Here is a 17821-nt window from a genome sequence, read left to right as displayed (position 1 = left end):
TCCAGAAGCCTGGGTTCAACTCTAGGCTCTCCTTTCCACAATCAACTAGGTGACCTTGGGCGACTTCCTTAACTTCTTTGGGCCTCAGTTTCAAAAAATATATTGAATGTAACCTCAGAAGTCATCTAGTCTAACTTTCAGTTCCAAGCAAAAATTGCCTCTGTATTTTCCCTAAGAAATGGTCAGTTTCTCATATGTAAAATTAGCATTAGAACTAGATGATGGCTAAGGTTTCCCTGATTTCTAAAATCCTCAGTGTTATAATTAAAATTCATTAAGTGTCATGTATATTTTCTCCCATTGAAAGTTTATCAAATAGTTCTTTACATAAACAAACAAGATTTTATTTCAGCCCAGATAAAATTAAATTAAGAAACTCAGATCAACACCAAATCATCCCTCATCTTTCAAGTCTCCACAGAGTTTTTAATCCACCCCTGATTTTATCTCCATGACCAGGAACCATGCAAAACTATAAGAAGCCAGGATACATCTGATGCTTTTCTAAAGTAGATGAAGTGACATCAGTGATTTATTCTGAAATAGGGATGAATTGAGATTGGATCTCAGTCTATATACCATCTAATATTCCAATGGATAAAAACTATCTTCCTTGCTTTGGAACACAGGTTCAGAGTTGATAGTTTCTCTCAAATACCAAAGATATATTTTACACTAAATATATGAATAAACAAATAAAAATCAAAGAGTCTGAATAAAGAGGGGATCATGGATTACAGTCTTCACTCCATTACTAACTTTATGTTTTACCTAAGATATTTTTTTCTTTCTGTGTTCTTTTGCATAGTTAATGCTTCCCCCTAAATTGAAGTTGGAAAGTGGAAAGAAACTGAGAATTGTTTAGGGAGTTTGGTATCTGCTTTTCAGATGTCAGCTAGTTTGCCTCTTTCACAGTCATTTTTGTCAGAAATTACTTATCAGGCCTATGCGAGGAAACTTATAATCAGAATTTGCTGACATGATGGTAAGAAAAAGGAGATCTAGATTCAAAATCTTCTTTCCTTTCCCTGTGACTACAATTCCAATTAACTCATTTACTTTCTTCTATTTAAAAAAAGAAAAAACAAAAAACAACTCTCCAGGAAGTTTTCTTCAAGCTTCCTATTTCCCCCAAATTTTCTGGCCCTTGCAAATATTTTATTATACTATACTTTATAGTAGTATAATGGAGAGGTACAATTCAAAGAAATAGAAGCATCATAATACCTTGGAATAATACAGCACATTTATCTGTAGACATGCAAACCATAAATTAAATACAGTCATCCCGTGGTACCCACAGGAGATTAGTTCCAGGATCCCCACACGGATACCAAAATCCATGGATGCTCAAGTCCCTTATATAAAGTGGTGTAGTACAGTTGGCCCTCCTTATCTGTGGATGCAGAACACACAGATATGGAGGGCTGACTGTAAAGTTAATAAAATGCTGTTGGAAACAATAATGCACCATGCCTCAGATGTTAAAGTTGATTAGATTTGAACTTCAACTTTGATTTGAAGCCTCAGTGAAAGCATAGGCTTAGCTTTGCTCCTTGGTGTGAAGAGAAAGACACTAAAAAGACAACTCATTTTAATATACTAAAAGTCCTATTTGATGGCTTTCTAGTGACATCGTTAGAAGTTGCCAGTGATACCTGTATGCTTATACCTTAGCACTCATTACTCTGACACAGATACAAGGCATGTTGCAACTCCTAAGAGAGAATCTGGGAGTAAGCCTGATTGGTGTAGAGAAAGGAGGTGGGATAAGACTAGTTGGAATGGTGCCCCCATAGCTGGAAGCTGGTCTACACCAAAAAAAGTGTATAAACCCACATTTGATGCAGGCCAGGGTCATGTCCCTTCATTTCACCCAAGGGACATGAAATGAAGAGGTACATCAAAGCCTCAGAGTGGGGAAGTTCCTAAGGACAATTAGGGTCAAGTCATTCTTCTGAGAGAATCAGGAAAGATGATACAAATGATTCTGCAAGCAGTCAACTGTCAGTCCCTGGAAAGGGGCCAGCAGAAATTAGGCAAAAGATTTAGGTCTGGATCCCAATTTCAACAGAGACACGGAAAAAGAATTGAGCTTCCAGATTGGAACCAAAGTCCAATTAAACAGCCAGTAGCAGATGGTGGGGTAAGAGATAAATGCTAAAGCCTGATGCTTACAAAGTTTCCCAGGGGCCCAAATCAATTCCAGAGGCATAGCATACACTAGGTTATTTCCAGACTTCTACCTGCTAAAAGAAAATGGTTCTCATTGGGCCAGGGGTATATCAGAACTGAGACTTCTTAGGCTGACACCATGAAGTGAAGCTGATGGGCCTAGGGTAGACAAGTACTATCTCTGAGCTCTTTAGCAGGAACATATATATTACTTAATTTTATCCATTATCCCACTGATAGCTAAGTAGATAATATTTCAGTTTTATAAATGGATATCACTCAAGTTTCAGTAGGTTAAATAACTTCCAGAAGTCAAAAATTCAAGAGAAATAAAACCTAGGTAGACCTGACACATAGTCCAGTGCTCTTCCTACAGAGCTACTGCTGGGATTCTTCCTGATACCTCAGCAGCTAAAATAGCTTACTGGCAGGGATCACGATATCTCTTTCATTGTGTAAAGCTCTGTAACTCCCATTCTGTTGACCATCAAAACAGGAAATGGGTATTCCTGAACTGCTGTTCAAGTGAGGCAATCAGCAAAGGCATTATTTAATACCCCAAAGTGTTATTTCCTTTGTAATGCTAAAAGACATCAAACTAGCATGAACAAGAAAAATAAAGATTTAAAAAATAACTAAAATTCTAGTTTATATATGCGCACACACACACACACACAGAGACACCCCATTCTTTTTTTTTTTTTTTTTTTTTTTTTTTTTTTTTGCGGTACGCAGGCCTCTCACTCTTGCGGCCTCTCCCGTTGCAGAGCACAGGCTCCGGACGCGCAGGCTCAGCGGCCATGACTCACGGGCCCAGCCGCTCCGTGGCATGTGGGATCTTCCCAGACCGGGGCACGAACCAGTGTCCCCTGCATCAGCAGGCGGACTCTCAACCACTGCGCCACCAGGGAAGCCCCCAGAGACACCCCATTCTTAAAAAAAATTCTCTGAATTTGAGAACAGTTTTTAAACTTTCGGGCAAATGTTAAACTTCTTAGGCTCTGTGGGGATTTTTCAAAAATCATAACACCCCGGAAAACTGACTTGAAAAGTTATTTGGTATAGTTGACATGTATACAGAAAAGCAGTGTCCTATAAAGAACATGCTCTGTAAGACAAAGGGCATCTAGACTGCCTGTGTTCCCCCAAATCCAGTTTTTAATACTCTGAAACCAGCTAATTTATGAACTCTGAGTTCCCCTACAGACTACCACAGATTCAACAGCAGGATACCAGAGCTGAGATTCTCAGGAAATCCAAATGAGCTGGGAAATACAGTTAGCAACATCATGATCTAGTCCCCAGATTAACACCAAACACACTTAAACACAGACACACGGACTGCCAAAAGTCAGCAGTGCCAGTCTCTGCTTTCTATCCTCTCATGTTCATTTAACGGTTCACAGAGCAATGATGTGTCAAGCACCTTGCTAGATGCTGGGGGTACAAATGTGAGCTAGATACTACCTCATGTAGCTCACATTCTAGTTAGAGGGATAGAAACTAGAAACTATTGATAATTATAGTACTGTGTGATAAGAACATTATACTATGATAGAATCATTGGTAGCTAAGGAAGCTCAGAGGAAAGAACAACTCATTCTATGTGCATTGTGGTAAAAAAGGTGAGTATCTTTAGGAAGAGATGGCTTGGGTGGGGGGAACTGCTGCTCCTGATATATTTGGTCCTTTGTCCCCAGTTCCTGGCACAAAGCTCCTAAAACCCTTGGAATCTCCTGAGTTAATGGAGTGTCTTTTGTTATTCGTAATGAGCTCCTTTCAGCCAAACTTGAGTTTATGCTAATGAGGTGATGATTGGTGAGTCTCCACTTCGCTCAGGATAAGGGCTGGTTGCCAGAGAAACCAACCTTGAGATTAGAGGTTGGAACTATCATGCCCACCCCCTGAGCTCCTGGAAGGTGAGAGGGGCTGAAAGTTGAGTTCAATCACTAAAGATTTAATCAATTATGCCTTACTAATGAGACTTCTATAAAAACCCCTAAACAACTGGGTGTGGAGAGCTTCCAGGTTGGTGAGCACATTAAGGTACTAGGAAGTTGACATGCCTGGAGAGAGAATAAAAGCTCCATGAGCTGTGGTACCCTCATCCCCACCAATACCTTGCCCTATACATTTCTCCCATTTGGCTGCTCTTATAATAAACCATTAATAGCAAATAAAGTGTTTTCCCGAGTTCCTTGAGTCATTCTAGTGAACTATCAAACCTGAAATGAGTCATTATGACTTCCTGAATTTATAGCTAGTTGGTCAGAAGTACTGGGGCTTTTGACTGGCATCTGAAGTGGGGACAGTCTTGATGGACTGACCTCTTAACCTGTGGGGTCTTTGCTAACTACAGATAGTGTCAGAATTGAATTGAATGGTAGGATACCCAGTTGGTGTTAGAAAATCTGAGACTGAATAATTGGTTGATGTCAGAAAACACCACAGACAAGTCAACCGTCTTTTTTTTTTCTTTTTTTAATTTAATTTTTATTTTATATTGAAGTATAGTTTTTTTTATTAGTTTCTGCTTTATAACAAAGTGAATCAGTCATACATATACATCTGTTCCATATCCCTTCCCTCTTGTGTCTCCCTCCCTCCCACCCTCCCCATCCCACCCCTCCAGGCGGTCACCGAGCTGATCTCCCTGTGCTCTGCGGCTGCTTCCCTCTATCTATCTACCTTACGTTTGGTAGTCAACCGTCTTTTTAACCATTTATGACTCATACAACCCCCCTATTTGGAAAGGCCTAGGTCTTTCAGGAAGCTTATCAAGATAAAGTTGTCTGATAAACTGTGGCAAAGACTCTAATTGTTTCCCAGTATCCATTCTCCTATTCTTCCTGTTAGTAACAGAACCTTATGAACTTTAGCTGTGTACATGGCCTCCCAGCCAGAGACTATATTTTCCAGACTCCTTTGCAGAAGATGTGACAGAAATTTAGACAATGATATGCAAGCAGCAGCAATGTGTGCAACCTTTGGATCATGTTTTGACAAAAAAAAACTCTTGTCCTCTTCTTTCTCTCTCCTCACTCAACCAGTAGTCTATAGCACAGACATGATAATGGGAGCCAATTTGACCACATAGAGAAAGTCACCATACTAGGAGATAGCAAAGCAACAGGCAGAAGGACCCTGGGCCTTGGATGACCTCCTGCAGCAGTGCTGCCTGCCCACTTTTGGTCTGTTGCTTGAGCCATAATATTTTGATGTGTCTTGATTATAGCAATTTTTTCTGTACTCTAAATAACATAGAAATAAATCTTCATAAAAGTGCAATTGAGCTCATAGCAGCACTATTTACAATAGCCAAGACATGGAAGCAAGCCAAGTGCCCATCATCAAATGCTTAGCTTAAGAAGACGTGGTATATATAGAATATTACTCAGCCATAAAAAAGAATGAAGTATTGCCATTTGCAGAAACGTGGATGAACCTAGAGAATATTATGCTTAGTGAAATAAGTCAGACAGAGAAAAGACAAATATTATATGAAATCACTATACATGGAATCTAGAAAATAATACAAATGAATCCATGTACAAAACAGAAACAGGCTCACAGATGTAGAAAACAAATTTATGGTTACCAAAAGGGAGAGGGAGGGAGGGAGGGAGGGAGGGAGGGAGAAATTCGGGGTATGGGATTAACAGATACAAACTACTATACATAAAATAGATAAGCAACAAGGATTTACTGTATAGCACAGGGAATTATAGCCATTATCTTGTAATAACCTATAATGAGATATAATTTGCAAAAAAATATTAAAAAAGAATCACTATGTGGTACATCTGAAACTAACACAATACTGTAAATCAACTATACTTCAATTTTTTTAAAGATGCAATTGATATTACTTAATGTGTTACTCTTCCCAAAGGCATTTGCACATGGAATCCAAAAATCAAAGAATGTATAAACTCCAAAGAAAAATATGCTAATGGTAATTCAGATGTAGCGATAGGCCAGAGGTTTCTGGCTTTGGTTATATTTTGGTTTTAGCTCCCTTTAAATCTCAGCATGCCAACAACTGCCTACTCTGTCACTCCTTTAAGTTCAGCCCTGACTCTCAGCTTTCACATGTCAGTTTTTCCCCTTAGTATGTGATTTCCTTAAGAGCAGGAAGTGTGCCTTACTTGCCTCTATAAATCCAGTTCCTAGAGTACAGCAGATGTTCAATAAACATGTACTGAATGCTTCTAGTGAAGGTAACCAAAACAGCCATATTTTCTCCCTTTTTAAAAAAATTTCTCCACACATAGCTTTATTCTAATAATGCAAACAACTAAGTGACAAAAATAATAATGACAGAATAGGCTCATGATGTTGGTTTAAACTGCTTGTCAGGCAGTGTGTTTAATGATTACCCATGTTCCTTATTCCTCACAATAACTCCATGATGTAGATACTACTATTGACATTCCCATTTTATAGAAAAGATAACTGAGGCTCAGAGAAGTTTAAAAGCTTTCCCAAGGTCTCACATTTAGGAAATGGTTGAAATAGGGATTTAAACCCAGGATTTCTCAGCTGCAATGTAGTCTGCCATATTATCTTCCAGAAATGACCTGGCAATGTGTAGGGTGGTGAGGGGAAAAATTAGCCTGGGTTTAAGAATGAAGTACAGATAATTAAGCCAATCTAAAGTTCATGTTGTGAGTTGCCAAATCAATATAAATTATATGATGCTTGTAAGAAACTTTTGTTAGTTTTCTGATCAAGGAATACTTTCACCTTGAAAATCTGTACATGGGGATATTTTTAATCTGGTCGTGAACCTTGGCGCAGTTCCCTAAAAACTGAAGAAAACTGCCCTGGAATGATCATAAGAGGAACTGCTATTTTATATAAATGTTTCAGACGACACTGGAAAAAAACAGCATAGACATGAAATAGACTTCACAAGATCAGTTTGAACATAATATATTATCTGCTATCAAGCATTTTATTCATCAGTTATATTTCTAAGTTTGCTATTGTTTAAGAATATTCAGATATATAAAAGTAGAAATAGTATAATGAAACTGCATGTACCCATTATCTAGATTCAACAATTATCAAGATAAAATTTTTATTAATCATATCATGAAAACTGATATTCCTACTTTCAAAGGTAAGAAAGCATCATGTTCACAGATACTGCTTAAATGCTGAAACAAATCTAAAAATCCTAGTCTAACACCCTCTTTTTACAGCCAAGTAAACCAAAGCCTTGAATGCAGCGATGACCTAATCAAGGTCATTTAGTTAGTAGCAGCCTATATAAGAATCAGTTTCCACTATATCACACTGCTATTTAGTATTCAATACTCCTTAGTTTATTTGAATCCTTTGAAAATAATTGATGAAACGTGGTAAAAGCCTTTTTTTCCATAAATTCATTAAAACAGACTAGGCTATTCTCCAGATGAGTCTGTTCTGCCGAATTTTTTTTCTGAGAATACAAGTTACAACTGTCCCACTTATCCCCTTTAACATCTAAATGTATTATAAAATAAACAGTTTTCCATCAAAAGAGTTCAGAGAAACAATCATATAGAATTTTACCATAACATCATGATCTTTCCCTATTTGTCTTGATAATGCTGAGACAGGAACAAACATATAATGAACTTGTTAATGAACTACTAACAGGAAGCCAGAGTATACACATGTGTGTCCTTGTATTGAGCCTTAATAAAATTAGGAAGTTAAGTCCCAGCTGGAGGCCGGACAACCAGCAGAAAATTCCTAATCAGCCAGGGCCCAGCGTAATTTTAGGAAAAATAAAGATCAACAATACACATTAATTTTCTCAAGTTGTCATTCTAATAGTGGCATACGGGTTTTAAAATGCTTAAACAGTTCCTAAACCGGGTTTCAAAACTATCTCATCTATTAATCTTTGCATTTAATTTAGAAGAAAACCACAGATTTTATGGATCATATTTATTGCATATTAACATTTGACTTCAAAGTGGCTGTATCACCCGAAAAGAGAACAGCTGGATACTTTACACTAATATTTGTGAATTATATTTTAGATTGGCAGCATATCTTTAAAGAAATGTTTTATTTCTTTCCTCAGACTATGACCTACTTTCTCCCTAGGTTACCGTCATTCATTCATTCATTCAGTCATTTATTTGACAAACATTGAGTTCTGTGCTAGGTAAGCAGGATACAGCAATGAATGAACAAATTCCTGCCCTCACTGAACTTACATTCCAGTGGTGGGGATAGATCATAAACAAACAAGCAAGCAAAAAAAATATGTTAGGTAATGATAAATGCCATAAAAAAAAGAGGCAGGGTAAGAGGTTAAATAGTAATGGGTGGAGTGAGGAAACAAGGCTGTTTTCGAGAGGATGATCAGCAAGGCCTCTCTGAGGAAGGATCTGAATAAAAGGATGGAGGGAGTCATGAAGATAACTGAGTAGAGAGTGTTTCAGGCAAATGGAATAGCAAGTGCAATGGCCCTGACGAGGGACTGTGTAGGTTGTGACAAGGAAGCCTGTGTTGCCGGAGCAGAGTAAGCAAGGAAGAAAGTAAGAAGAGGAAAGGTCAGAGAGGTAGACAGAGGGGGCAGTTTGTGTGGTGCCTTCCAGGCCATTTTAGACTTTGGCTTTTGTTCTGAGTGAGATGGGGAGCCATTGGAAGGTTTTGATTAGGGAGTATATGAAATTAGTTATAGCTTATAGATAACTCCAGCTGCTGAGTAGACAATAAACTGGAAAAGGAAACAGTTTTCTATCCGAGAAACTTTTGTAATTTTCTAGCCAAGAGATGATGGCAGCTTGCATTATGATGGTGGGGAGCGCCATATTCTGAATATATTTTGAAGGTAGGGCTGATGTGATTTTCTAAAGGATTAGATGTAGGGTATGTGAGAGAGAGGGTAATCTAAAATGACACCAAGGATTCTAATCTAAGCAACTAGGTAAATGGTGATGCCATTTATTGAAAGGAGGCACAGTGGGGGAGGAGCGGGCTTGGTGTGGGAATAAAGAATTCAATTTTGGACATGATAAGTTTGAGATGCTCATTAAACTTCCAAGTGAAGATACAGAGTAGACAGTTGGATACACAAATCTGGAGCGTAGCAGAGAGTTCAGTACTAGAGATAACATTTGAGAGTTAATGATATATACATGGTCCTTAAAGCTCTGAGACTGAGAATGAGATTGTCCGGTGACCATTTGGATTGTGTAGCAGGTTGAGGCATGGGTCATTCTAAAACTAGAAAATTAGGAACTCTAGAGAATTACCACACCGTTAAAAAAAGATGAACATTTGCTGATTGGAACAATTATCAAACATCACTAGATAAACTAAATGGTGTTCATTGGTTTTAATCTTTCTGTCCTTTATTCTCAAGTACAAAAGTATATTATCTCACATGGTAACAGGTTAGAACTAATTCAGACATCTTTCTTTTAACTTCTTCTATTTTAAATAGTCAAAGTTTCAGCAATATTAACACCACAGTGCTAATCACTAAGTTTCTAAAAGCCACACAGTCTTTTATTCACTTTATAAGACTCGTTCTTACAAAGCTCTTTTCTAGAACTTTTCCTTGCCTGGCTGGTGGCATTACTGCATTAAAATATGAAACTTCCTTACTTTTAAACCCCTCATTTCCTTTCTTTTCTATTCAAGTTTGAAGACCCATTAAACATTTTTGTGCTCATGTGACAACTAAGGGGCAATAAATGAAAATTTCCCTGAAGAGAAAGTTGTTCAAAGACTCATAATTTCAGGACCCAAAAGACATCTTTAAAAAAAATCCTCCAGGGCTTCCCTGGTGGCGCAGTGGTTGAGAGTCCGCCTGCCAATGCAGGGGACACGGGTTCGTGCCCTGGTCCGGGAAGATCCCACATGCTGCGGAGTGGCTGGGCCCGTGAGCCATGGCTGCTGAGCCTGCGCATCCGGAGCCTGTGCTCCACAGCGGGAGAGGCCACAGCAGTGAGAGGCCCGTGTACCGCAAAAAAAAAAAAAAAAAAAAAAAAAAAAAAACCAACCCCCCCAAAAAAAAACCAAAAAGAAAAATCCTCCAAACTCATCAAATTGTACACATTAAATATGTACAGTTCTTTGCATATCAATTATACCTCACTAAGCTGTGAAAAATAATTTTTTTAAAAAATCTTCCTTCATTCTGTGTCACCAAATTGTTGCACTGATTTTCTGTTACTACTAGTTTCAACTGATCTTTCTGGTATATTCCCCATTAATCCCTGTGTGCTGTGTTTAAATGTTGAGAGCAAAGTTACATACCATTTTCCTTGGTTCTGAGCTGTTCTCTAGCATATATATGTGACACACATTTAGAAGGAGACACAGAATAGCTAAGAGAAATGCAGATATACATACTAAATTAATCATAAAAGTTTCAGATCTTAGTATAGTGTCTAAGAACATTAAATCTGGAGTCATATTGCCTGGGTTTGAATCTCAGCACCATTATTTACTAGTTGCGTGACCCTAGAGAATGTACTAAACATCTCCATGCCTCACTTTCCTCATCTTTAAAAGGGCTTACTTCACAGGATTGCAGTGAGAATTAAATGAATGTGTGTAAAGCATCTGCTATGTGCCTGGCGCACAGTAAGCCTATGTGTGAATTAGGTGATAGAAGATTTTAATCAGAAGATTGGGCAGGGGTTGAATAAAATAAAGCTCCATCTGTCCATTTACTTGTCAAGATTTACCCCTTGCCACCTACTGGGGTTACAAGTCCCAATTTGGCATAACGCCTCTGTGATAAACTCTCAAAGCAGGAATTATTTTCTCTAAAGCATGAATTGATATTCACATAAAGTACTCAAGAGGTCTGTATGGGAAAGAAGCAGGTAGGTGTTAATCTTTCACATTTGCACAGTATGACTAATTCTTATCTTGAGTATTTTGCAAAGTACAAAGACTAGGACTGCTACATTTTAGTGATCTGTAAGGAATGAAGGTATGAATACATGGATGCATGTATGAATGAAACAAAAAATCCTAGAAGAGGGAGGATAAACATAATGAGAAAATATCAAAAGGGAAGGAGATGGGAAAGCAAGAATTGCTAAGCCATCAAAGACCTCATTCCCACACTTGGCAACTATGCCTAAGCCTCTTGCATTTTTTTTAAGTAAGAGGAACAATTTTCTGTAAATGCTTAACAGAAATCCTTAAAGTTCCATTATTGATACAAAAGAGGCCCCTCCTTTGGAGAAAATGCAGCAGAGTGTCTCAGGATATAACATCCACAGATAATTATAAGTTCTCAAACATTAAATAACAATGACCAGATTCCTTCCCTAGTTTATCAGTTCCATATGCCAGAGTGGGCTGCAGAATCTCAGAGACCCAGAAGATAGAATAAAGGATTGTTAAGGAAGCCAGTGTAGAAAAGCAGTTATCATTTCCACTTCTTCCTAAAGCTTGGAAAACCTAAATTAGGGGAAAGGCATAAAAATATATTTTCTTCCCTCAAGAAGCTCACAGTCTAGTCCAGGGAGGTAGACAGGTGTAAAGACAAATATGATGCAGTCTACTAAATACTATGATAGAGAGAAGCATTTTTTCCTTGTGGGCCTATGGAAATCCAGGCTACGGGTTTCAGCGAGGGGATGATGTCTAAGTGGAGTTTTAAATGATAAATAGGAGGTCTCACTATCTTCTATTTGGAGTATTGAAAGTATTCCTATCTTCCCTCTGGCCCACCCTCTCTGGCCCCACAAGAAAAATATGAAGGAGGACTTGAGTTGTCCAGGGGGGGAGAACTTGAGATGGGTCCAGCAACAGAGTTTTTATTTAGGACAAGGTAGCCTGACTGTGTGTAAATTTGGACTATCTTCTTTTTCCTTCATTTAATGTATCAGTGACATTAGCCTTCCACATTACCATGAGTCTTTTAGAATGCCACATTGTTTGACAATTGTCATTTGCTATGTCATCCAAATACTTAATGACACAGACAGACTCTAATTCCAAGCTACATAGATGCTGCTTACTATGGACTCCTTAGAAAAAAATTAAACAGCTGTGAACATTTTTTTTCATAAGGTTCGGTGGGATTTGTTGTGGCCAGTATATGCCACATTTAATTTCTTAACTATCATCTATGATATTTAATATGAGTCAAATTCCCATGATATCAACTGATATCAACCTTTTTAAAAAAATTTCCAAGCATGGTAAATTAGTATCTCTCCCTTCTCCTCCTCACCCCTTATTCTAGAAGAGTCCCAAAAGAAAAAGATCATCTCTAAAGTCATAAGAAATATCTTCTGTATGAATCTCCCTCTGCCATGGTACCCTTCTTGTGTCCCTCGATCTTAAAGAACATGCTCTTCTGAGTCATCTCTCTCTCATATGCCTGTCACACTTCTATGGACCAACAGATTCTTATCCCTCACAGACATACACATACCCATGGCACCTCACCAGACAAATAACCATCAAAATAGAGACAGATTTAGTGATGTGTATTAAGAGCACTAGACTGAATTAGGGGACATGAGTTTTGGCCATAATTCTACCACTGTTACATTGGATGCAAATTTCATTTTCTCAGGACCTCAATTTCTTCAACAGTAAAATAAGCTTGATGACCTACAAAGTCATATCCAGCTCTAATTAGTCTCCAAAAATACTTTAAAATAAAATTTGCTTTATTACAAATACATTTATTTTACACAATTTTATTATAAATTTTAAGAAAATTAAAACTTACCTTTCCAAATGTGTGAGACCCAGTCACTTCTTGTGAACTGTCTCTACAAGGCCTGTGTAAGAAGATAATATGGGTTAAAAGCAAACGAACTTAAATGAAAAAACATATTAAATGTGGTAACCTCGATGATATCTGTGGAAAGGAAATTATTCAAATAAATACTGTTTGCTTTTACAAAATGCTTAAGGTAACAGAACTTGTGTGGACTGGCACAGTTCACATTATTTTCCCTCCTTCCAAGAAGAATGGGTAATATTTATACTAATCATCACCAGTGAAATAATTATTACTGATATGGTAAAGAAACATACTGAGATATTACTCAGACTATCATTATGTTTTGAAATGAGAGGAAACTACTAAAGATTATAATTTGTTTACAGAAGATTTTTTTTTAAATATCACTTAACCAATAGTTTAAATGCAAATCATTCCAGCCCACTCCAACATTATATAAAGACAACATGATTCCAAAAGAGCTGGTGTACCAAACGTAGTACTACAGAAGAATCCTTAGGGTCGCTAGGTCTTGCTGCTACATTCAAACCATCATAGACAAATGAGACTTTCTCCTATTTATAAACCTCTTTAGAGAGAAGATTCCATTACTTTCCTCAGGATCCATTTCCAGTGTTTCACAATCAAGATTCCTCCTTAAGGGTCTAACAAAAATCTCCCATGCCCTTTCTTAAGTTTATTTAATCATCTAAGAATAAAGAGACTATTGACTATCCTCTGCATCTGAGTCATTGATATTTTAAGAAAATTATTAAATTATCCCTCAGGCTTCTCTTCTTTGGGTTGATGAATACTGTTCTTTCAACATTCCCCTCAGAGCACATCTCTTATGTTCCGTGACCTATTTTCTGTTTCTCTAGGTAAATGCCTTGCTTCAGAATTCCGGTAAGGCCTGCCTAGATTTGAGCTTCTTATTTTATGTTTTACACTCTAAAACTCTTTAGAATGTATTTAGAATTTACATGGGGTCTATAGTATCTGCTCCTTACCTAAGATTTTATCTGCCAGAATAATATTAAGCAATCACCCAGATTATCCAAAATATAGCCGTATAACCACAGTGCAAAAAAATATAAATTAAAAAAATGTAAAAGTCCTAATTCAAGCTCACAAAATAAGAGAAGTGCAGTTTTAGCTTTGTGGTATCCTGTCCAGAAGCCAAGAAATTATTTGTGGTACTTCTCAGGAAACAAATGTTTAAACTCTTGGGAGAAAGCCAGAAATCTGGAGTCAGCGATGCAGTTCTTGGCTCCCTAATTCTTATGTCACCAGAGAAATATTTTGGCTGAGCACTAGATACTTGTCTTCATTTCCAGACCACTTCATTTTGTGAAGTTAGATTCTCTGGAGAACTATATAGTGTAGGCCAAGGTGCATTTTTATGTTCTAATAGCCATATGTTATATATTTGAAATTTGAGCTTTTGGAATGTATGAAGGTATTGCCAGTGTAAAAGCTGTCTTCCCGTATATTACACAATAGCATAAGAACTAATGCCTCTCTAAGGCTTCTGTTTTCTATTGATGAATCAGACTCTCAACAAGAGAAAGTAATGGTGCCCTTTGGATTTAACCCTGACGTGGTATACATATCGGACCAACTCTACACAAAGGCAGAATAGGTATCACCTTTGTAGTGAGATTTGAGGGGCCCTAAAAGATCAGCCTAGTTCAGTACCTGACTTGCTCTCTTTGGTTCTCAAACATCTCCTTCTCAATAAGACCAACACTATGTCCACTCTCTTTAAAACTGCAACCTGAGGGCTTCCCTGGTGGTGCAGTGGTTGGGAGTCCGCCTGCCGATGCAGGGGACACAGGTTTGTGCCCCGGTCCGGGAAGATCCCACATGCCGTGGAGTGGCTGGGTCAGTGAGCCATGGCCACTGAGCCTGCGCGTCTGGAGCCTGTGCTCCGCAACGGGAGAGGCCACAACAGGGAGAGGCCTGCGTACCGAAAACAAACAAACAAACAAACAAAAAACCCTGCAACCTGTTCCAATCACACACACACACACACACACACACACACGCACAGCACACCTATTTCTATATTTCAAAGCATGCATTTCCTTCTAATATATAATATCATCTAGTTAGTGAATTAATTAATTTGTCATTTATTGCCTGTCTCTCTCCTCTAGACTGTAGGCTATATGCAGCAGGTATTTTTGTCTGTTTCGTTCACTGATGATGCCCAAGTACCTAAAACTAGTACCTGACACACATTAAGTGCTCAATAAATATGCTTTAAATGAATGAATGAGTTGAATAATCCCTGAGGGATAGCTAGTATACAGACTGGCACTATGACATGCTCTACTTTGATATACTACTGAACGCATCAATCATCAGTTAAATCATTAAGTTGAAAACAGAAAGAGCAAGTATTATTCAACCAATTGCAAAATATTATTGAATGTTACTTTCGTTTATTTATTTCAAAACATTTATTCAGTGCTTACAAGTTGCATTTCATCATTTACATAGATATATATATTCATATACACAACCACATATGTATTTTCTATAAACACTTAGACAAGGGCACACATGGAAGAAGCAAAAGGAGTAAAGGAGAATAGAAGAAAGAAAGTGAAAATAAAATAGAGACAACCATGGGCTGATTTGAGAACTGAGAGGATAGTAAGTGGTTTGGGGGTAGTTGAAGAGAGTACTAAAATGGTCAGGAAAAAATCTAGAGGTGACATTAGAACGTAATCAGGAAATATCTCACCTGGATCTCTCATGAAACTTAACTTAGATCAGGTAGGATAGGTCAGCCTCACTCCACATAAACCTCACTCCTTTTTTCCTGCTCTTGGGATCCCTACCTATTAAAAACCAAATTCCTTTCTCCCAAGGTGCTACATCTCCCTGGTTTCATTAAACTACTGTAGTTCATTTCCTCACACTCAAAAAAAAAAGAAAAAAAACCCCCAAACTTATTTGTTTACCTTAGTTAACAAAATAGGAATGAAGTATTAGACTTGCCTTTTCATGTGACTATAAGCCTTCACATTCTCTGGAAATGAGTCTGAAACCAAATGGGGAAGCTGCCCCAATGGTTTCCCTTTTGTGCTTTCCATTTTCATTTCCTATCTCTAAATGATTTCTTTTTAAGTAGAATTGACTAAAACAAGAACAAAGGGAATGCTGAAACCACTTGAACTATAGGAAGCGTTTGGAAATGGTAAGCAATGTCTACATTTCCCTTTCTCTTTTTCAAAAAAACCCTGTAACATTTATAGTATGTTCATTGAAACAATTTCTTTGAACAACTGGAGGAAACTGTCAGCATTCCAAAGGCAAAACACACTAAAAGGCATTTATTTTAATTTTCAGGACATAGTTAATATTTTTCTCCTCTGTCATTTTCTTTTTTAAGTTTTTGATGATATTAAGCTTCCAAAGTAGTTTATATTTGAAAAATAGTATAAACACATCAGAGCTGTACATGGCTTTAAATTTTATATTTATTTTTACATGTGAGTTTCATAAGAAACCATTGAGATACGAATAACAGGAAGTATTCACCCCATTTTCTAGATGAGGAAAATAGTGCATTTTCCAAGATCACATAACAAAAAATTGTCTATCTGTTAACAGAGATCAGGCTGCCTTTTAATGTTGTCTGTATTCCTATATTCTTCTATTTCCGTTTAGCAGATATTAATTGAGCACCTAGCACTTAGCACTAAAAAACCAAGAGCTACATACTCTAGATACAAACATAAGACACAGTCTCTCTCCCCTCAAGGAAATTAGTATTTAGTATAGAAAACAGACATGTAAATAAATATTGCTAGTACAGTAAGAGGTTGTATTAAAATGGTGGTCTCCAAACTTTGTAGATAATAAAATTCACTGTTTTCTTATTTTGAACACATCATCTCAGTAGATGTATGTTCATTTATAAATTATACACCTACAGTGTCATAATTAGCTAATATCTTAAGGCAAAAAACATTTTCAAGGTGAAGTTCACTATTACTATACAGGATATAAATTCATATATCAAAGTCTTGTTAACTTTGAACACTGTAGGCCAACATTTTAGTAGGTCTTATTAGATCATCATGTTTTTTGGATTTCTTTTGTTTTGTATTTAAACTAATAATGTAGTTTGCAAAGAATGCTGTCAATTTCTTATTCAGTCATTCTTACATTATTAGTAATATCATCAATATTCTTTGCAGGAATCTTTTAGAGTCATTTTGTGAGAGTTAGTTTAAAATTTGATGATGTGATTGAGAAATCTAACTGGGAACATGTAAACTGCAATATCTTGCACTATGGTGAAATTTAATAAATGAGTGTTTTGGTCCATTCCTCTACACTTTTGCTCTGGGATACCTCAGAGACATTATATGACATCACATGTGACCCTCTGTTATCAAACAGGCTAAGTGATGACAACATTGTTTATATATATGCAATTATATATAATATTTTGTTATATATAATAAAAGATTCATTATTTTTGATTAAAATAAATATAAATAGACATTCTTACATGTATACTCAACAACAATGTCCACCTAAAACAACCCCTAGAGTGTATTTTTCTAGCTTGACATACCACTGCACCAGTCCGTGCAATGGTCAGAAAATGAATTTATAAATTTTGAAGTATTTTCCAACAAGGACTAAAAATGTTTTCTGTTGCTTTCTGATCCCTAACCAGAAAATTGTCTAGCCATGGTGTCTCAAATTCAATCCCCATGCCTTCTAGCTGAGCTTTTACTATATTTATTCTATAATTTTAAAGATCACTTAGGAAGAAAGAGTGTAAGAGACGGTTGTAAACTGGTTACCAGACTAATTAAATGGTTCTATTAATAGGCTAAGATTATCTCATGTGTTATTACTTTATTTAGAGACTAAGTTCCAAGTGATTGTACTTTGCTTTGAATCATA

The 17821-nt window shown here is 37.0% G+C and overlaps 1 protein-coding gene across 1 annotated transcript in view; it reads right to left on the bottom strand.

Annotated features, from left to right (window-relative positions):
• The window catches only part of IL13RA2 (interleukin 13 receptor subunit alpha 2), a 51898-nt gene extending 38443 nt beyond the window's left edge, over window positions 1-13455 (bottom strand). The window contains exons 1-2 of the mRNA XM_081221986.1: window positions 13378-13455; window positions 12890-12941 (exon numbers count right to left, since the gene is read on the bottom strand). The gene's annotated coding sequence lies outside the window, so the exon portion shown is untranslated. The remainder of the gene's footprint in view (window positions 1-12889; window positions 12942-13377) is intronic.
• Window positions 13456-17821: the final 4366 nt, after the last annotated feature.

The sequence above is a fragment of the Mesoplodon bidens genome, assembly GCF_964165515.1.
Source record: "Mesoplodon bidens genome assembly, chromosome: X".
Lineage (NCBI taxonomy): Eukaryota > Metazoa > Chordata > Mammalia > Artiodactyla > Ziphiidae > Mesoplodon > Mesoplodon bidens.
Note: the sequence above shows the minus strand (reverse complement) of the source record. Positions and strands in the feature narration are given on the sequence as shown.